This window comes from Physeter macrocephalus, chromosome 16 (assembly GCF_002837175.3).
Source record: "Physeter macrocephalus isolate SW-GA chromosome 16, ASM283717v5, whole genome shotgun sequence".
NCBI classification, from domain to species: Eukaryota; Metazoa; Chordata; class Mammalia; order Artiodactyla; family Physeteridae; genus Physeter; species Physeter macrocephalus.
In genome coordinates this window covers 101072884-101079057 of record NC_041229.1, presented here as the reverse complement: position 1 = coordinate 101079057, position 6174 = coordinate 101072884, and the positions used below count along the sequence as shown (strand labels likewise).

The 6174-nt window shown below is 41.7% G+C and overlaps 1 pseudogene; it reads right to left on the bottom strand.

Moving 5' to 3' along the window:
• Positions 1–3032: 3032 nt before the first annotated feature.
• On the bottom strand, positions 3033–4393 carry LOC102975767 (60S ribosomal protein L4-like; annotated as a pseudogene).
• Positions 4394–6174: the final 1781 nt, after the last annotated feature.

Sequence of the window (6174 nt, the reverse complement as noted above, 5' to 3'; positions counted from 1 at the left end):
TATTTTTTTCTTTTTGTTGTGATGGTAAATGGGATTGTTTCCTTAATTTCTCTTTCTGATCTTTCATTGTTAGTGTTTAGGAATGCAAGAGGTTTCTGTGCATTAATTTTGTATCCTGCAACCTTACCAAATTCATTGATTAGTTCTTGTAGTTTTCTGGTGGTGTCTTTAGGATTTTCTATGTATAGTATCATGTCATCGGCAACAGTGACAGTTTTACTTCTTCTTTTCCAATTTGTATTCCTTTTATTTCTTTTTCTTCTCTGATTGCTGTGGTTAGGACTTCCAATACTATTTTGAATAATAGTGGTGAGAGTGGACATCCTTGTCTTGTTCCTGATCTTAGAGGAAATGCTTTCAGTTTTTCACTATTGAGAATGATATTTGCTGTGAGTTTGTCATATATGGCTTTTATTATGTTGGGGTAGGTTCCTTCTATGCCCACTTTCTGGAGATTTTTTACCATAAATGAGTGTTGAATTTTGTCAAATGCTTTTTCTGCATCCCTTGAGATGAGCATATGGTTTTTATTCTTTAATTTGTTAATATGGTGTATCACATTGTTTTGCATATATTGAGGAATCCTTGCATCTCTGGGATAAATCCCATCTCAAAGAACCAGCTTTTAGTTTTACTGATCTTTGCTATTGTTTCCTTTGTTTCTATTTCATTTATTTCTGTTCTGATCTTTATGATTTCCTGCCTTCTACTAACTTTGGGTTTTCTTTATTCTTCTTTTTCTAGTTGCTTTAGGTGTAAGGTTAGATTGTTTATTTGAGATTTTTCTTGTTTCTTCAGGTGAGGTTGAATTGCTATGAACTTCCCTCTTAGAACTGCTTTTGCTGCGTCCATACGTTTTGGATCATCATGTTTTTGTTGTCATTTTTTTCTAGGTAGTTTTTGATTTCTTCTTTGATTTCTTCAGTGATCTCTTGGTTATTTAGCAGTGCACTGTTTAGCCTCCATGTGTTTGTATTTTTAACTTTTTTTCCCCTGTAATTGATATCTAGTCTCCTAGTGTTGTGGTCAGAAAAGATTCTTGATACGATTTCAGTTTTCTTAAATTTACTGAGGTTTGATTTGTGACCCAAGATGTGATCTATTCTGGAGTATGTTCCGTGTGCACTTGAGAAGAAAGTGTATTCTTCTGCTTTCAGGTGGAATGTCTTAAAAATATCAATTAAATCTATCTGGTCTATTGTGTCATTTAAAGCTTGTGTTTCCTTATTTATTTTCTGTCTGGATGGTCTGTCTATTGGTGTAAGTGAGGTGTTAAAGTCCCCCACTATTATTGTGTTGCTGTTGATTTCTCCTTCTGTTAGTATTTGCCTTAGGTATTGAGGTGCTCCTATGTTGGGTGCATAAATATTTATAATTGTTATGTTTTCTTCTTGGATTGATCCCTTAATCATTATGTAGTATCCTTCCTTATCTCTTTTTAAAAAAATTTATTTATTTTATTTTTATTATTTAGTTTTTGGCTGTGTTGGGTTTTCGATGCTGTATGGGCTTTCTCTAGTTGCGGTGAGTGGGGGCTACTCTTTGTTGCGGTGCACGGGCTTCTCACTGTGGTGGCTTCTCTTGTTGTGGAGCATGGGCTCTAGGCTCATGGGCTCTAGACCACAGGCTCAGTGTTTGTGGCCCATGGGCTTAGTTGCTCTGCGGCATGTGGGATCTTCCCGGACCAGGGCTTGAACCCATGTCCCCTGCCGTGGTAGGCAGATTCTTAACCACTGCACCACCAGGGAAGTCCCTTCCTTCTCTCTTGTAACAGTCTTTATTTTAAAGTCTATTTTATCTGATATGAGTATTGCTACTCCCGCTTTCTTGTGATTTCCATTTGCATGGAATATCTTTTTCCATCTCCTCACTTTCAGTCTGTATGTGTCCCTAGGTCTGAAGTGGGTTTCTTAAATATAAGGGTCATGTTTTTGTATCCATTCAGCCAGTCTGTGTCTTTTGGTTGGAGCATTTAATCCATTTACATTCAAGGTGATTATTGATATATATATATGTTCCTAGTACCATTTTCTTAATTGATTTGGGTTTGTTTTTCTGGGTCTTTTTCTTCTCTTGTGTTTCCCACTTAGAGGAGTTCCTTTATCATTTGTTGTAAAGCTGGTTTGGTGGTGCTGAATTCTCATAGCTTTTGCTTGTCTGTAAAGCTTTTTATTTCTCTGTCAAATCTGAAAGAGATCCTTGTTGGGTAGAGTAATCTTGGTTGTAGGTTTTTCCCTTTTGTCCCTTTAAATATGTCCTGCCACTCCCTTCTGGCCTGCAGAGTTTCTGCTGGAAGATCAGCTGTTAAACCTTATGGGGATTCCCTTGTATGTTATTTGTTGCTTTTCACTTGCTGTTTTTAATATTTTTTCTTTGCATTTAATTTTTGATAGTTTAATATGTGTCGGTGTGTTTCTCTTTGGGTTTATCCTGTATGGGACTCTCTGTGCTTCCTGGACTTGACTGACTATTTCCTTCCCATGTTAGGGAGGTTTTTGACAATAATCTCTTCAAATATTTTCTCTGACCCTTTCTTTTTCTCTTCTTCTTCTGGGACCCCTATAATTCAAATGTTGGTGCATTTAATGTTGTCCCAGAGGTCTCTGAGACTGTCCTCAATTCTTTTCATTCTTTTTTCTTTATTCTGCTCCCCAGTAGCTATTTCCACCATTTTATCTTCCAGCTCACTTATCCGTTCTTCTGCCTGTTCTTCTGCTATTGATTCCTTCTAGAGTATTTTAAATTTCAGTTATTGTGTTGTTCATCGTTGTTTGTTTGCTCTTTAGTTCTTCTAGATCCTTGTTAAACGTTTCTTGTATCTCCATTCTGTTTCCGAGATTTTGGATCATCTTTACTATCATTACTCTGAATTCTTTTTCAGGTAGGTTGCCCATTTCATCTTCATTTATTTGGTCTTGTAGGTTTTTGCCTTGATCCTTCATCTGTAACATATTTTTTTTTTTTGTCATTTCTTCCTTTTTTTTTCTCACTGCCTCTTTGATCAGGTCTTTATTCAAAATTAGTGTCCAAAATAATTTGACCTTTACCGAATAAACAGATTTAAGTTTATGCAGCAGCCTTCTTTTCCTCTGTGGGGGGTTTCTTTTCTGTGGGCTTCTTTTTAGCGAGCTTCTTTTCAGCTGCTGGTTTCTTGGCCACTGAAGACTCTTTTCCCACCAAAGGCTTCTTTGGCTTCTTCAGCTTCTTAATGCAAACAGCCTACTTTCCTTTCTTTCCCACCGCAGGCTTCTTGCCTGCAATCCCCTTCTCATCTGATTTGGCTCCTAGTGCTACTGCTGCCCTATCCATCCGGATTTTGTCGTTCTTGGCCTGGTGAAGAATGGTGTTCCGGCACATGGTCTTTGCGTATGGGTTTAGCTTCAACATGATTCTCAGGTTTTTCAGTGGATTCTTCTTCAGGACTGCAGTGAATCTTCTCGCGTGGTGCTCGGAGGGCTCTTCGGATCTCTGGGTTTTTCAAGATTCTGCTGAGGTCTGTATCGAGCATCTTGTGCATGGGGAGGTTGTAGTTACTCTTGAGGGAGGCAGCTTTATGCCAACTGCCACACAGCTCATCTAACTTGCAGAAAGCACTTTCAGTCCAAATGCAGAAACGTCCCACATGCCCACCAGGAGCAAGTTTCAAAATGTTCAGTTTGCTTACATTAAGCAGAGTAATTCCAGGGACGTTTCTGAAGGCCTTGATGATACCATTGTCCTCATTATAGATGATGCAGGGTCCCCTGTGCTGGATACGGCAACAGTTTCCCATTTTGCCTTTGCTAGCTCTCATTCGCTGCAAGGTGTAGACCTTTCTGATATCATTCCAGGCCTTAAGTTTCTTCAGGAGCAAAACAGCCTCCTCGGTCTTCTTGTAGACTTTAACTTTATCTTCAACCACCAAAGGAAGTTCAGGAACTTCCTCTATATGATGACCTTTAGACATGACCAGCACTGGTAAAGCCGAGGCAGCCAGTGCAGAGCAGATGGCATATCGCTTCTGTGTTGTATTCACTCTGCGGTGCCAACGTTGCCAGGTCTTGGTTGGAGCAAACATGCGGCCCCCATGACACATATTTCCAAAAGCACCCTGGCCAGAATGGTGAGTGCCACCACCTCAAACCCTGGGAATTCGAGCCACAGCTCTGCCAGTACCCCAAGACTCAGCACTGGTTTGATGACCTGTTAATTCACCAACAGCATAGGGCTGTCTGTTGTTTTTGCGCAAGTTGGTGTGAACAAAGTTCACAATATCTGGTCGAATGGGAGCCTTGAACACAGCAGGCAAAGTGACATTTTTGCCAGATGACTCCCCCTTTTCAGAGTACACTGATATCAGTGGATGAGCACATGCCATGGCGGGGAGAGGAGAAGGCCACGCTCCCCTCAACCCGGCGGCTCCCACAGGAAAAAAAAAGCTCATTTTTTGTTTTTTGATGGGTGGGGCTGTATTCCTGTCTTACTGGTTTTTTGGCCTGAGGCGTCCAGCACTGGAGTTTGCAGGCAGTTGGGTAGAGCCGGGTCTTGGTGCCAAGATGTGGGTCTCCGGGAGGCCTCACTCCAATTAATATTCCCTGGGGTCTGATGTTCTCTGTTAGTCCAGCAGTTTGGACTTGGTGCTCCCACCACAGAAGTTTGGGCCTGACTTCCGGCCTGAGAACCAAGATCCCACAAGCCTCATGGCATGGCAAAAAAAAGAAAAAAAAGAAAAAAAGGAGCAGTACAATAACAAAGAATAGAAAATAAAATAAAATTAGAAAGATAAAAGATATATTAGGGGGCTTCCCTGGTCGTGCAGTGGTTGAGAATCTGCCTGCCAATGCAGGGGACGTGGGCTCGAGCCCTGGTCTGGGAAGATCCCACATGCCGCGGAGCAACTAGGCCCCTGAGCCACAACTACTGAGCCTGCGCATCTGGAGCCTGTGCTTTGCAACAAGAGAGGCCGCGATAGTGAGAGGCCCGCGCACCGCGATGAAGAGTGGCCCCCGCTTGCCACAACTAGAGAAAGCCCTCGCACAGAAACGAAGACCCAACACAGCCAAAAATAAATAAATAAATAAATTAATTAAACTATATATATATATTAGGAAAAATAAAAATATAATTCAAACAACTGCAACACGGTAGAACAAAACCACAGCAGAAAAAATAAAAAAAGGGGGGAACAAGCCAAAAGGAGCAGAACAATAACAAAGTATTTAGAATAAAATAAAATAAGAAAAATGATAGATTAGAAAAAATATATATAAATGAATCCGCAACAACAAGGTAAAACCAAACCCCAACCTAAAAGAAGAAAAAAGAAAAAAAAAAAGGCCTTGGCTATGGGGGGTGGAGTTTAGGCCGGGTAGGGAGGGGAACTTAGGCAGGGGTGGGGTTTAGGGTGGGGCAGGGCCTACGTGGGGTGACGTTTGAATGTAGGCTGGGGCCTAGGCTCAGGACCCATGCAGCCGGAGAAGGCCTTGGGGGCGGGGCTTAGCGCGGGCAACGTTCACGTGTGGGGCGGGGCTTCTGCTTAGGACCTGCGTGGAAGGGGAGAGGCAGCACGTGTGGAGTGTGGAGTTCCGGAGTTTGGAGGTAAGCCCTGGGTGAGGGTGTGTGGGTGGGGTAGGAACTCCTCCCCTCCCCCAGCCGCCCCTCAGGGGTGCTGGTCCCATCCTGCCTCCACTTCTCCTCCCCCCTCACTTCCCCCCACACCCCACGTCCTACCCAGTCGCTGGGGGTTCCTCCCGTCCCCTTAGGTGTCCGTGGTCCCCCACCGGGGCCTGATAGGTGCCCTAGTTGTGCAGAGACGCGAATTCTGCGTCCTCCTAGTCCGCCATCTTGACTCCACCCCCTATACTCATTCTTTTTTTTTTTAATTTTAAAGAATTTTAATACAAACTTAATATGAACTATTTCAGTCCCTCTTAACATGTAAGACCCTGACTCAAAGTACTTTGAGTTATCATAGAAACCGTTATTTTCAAGTATTGCACAATATAGGTACAAAATTAATATTTATGATTACATATTCTTCCATAATATATAGCAAAAATCTTTAAACCTTTAACAGAAAATACATTTTTTTTGAAAAAGCAAATACTCATACATTTTAGTTCCACCACTAAAGGAATATCCTGTACACAATTTAGAATAGTTGATGTGGTTTTTTTTTTTTTTTTTTTGTGCTAG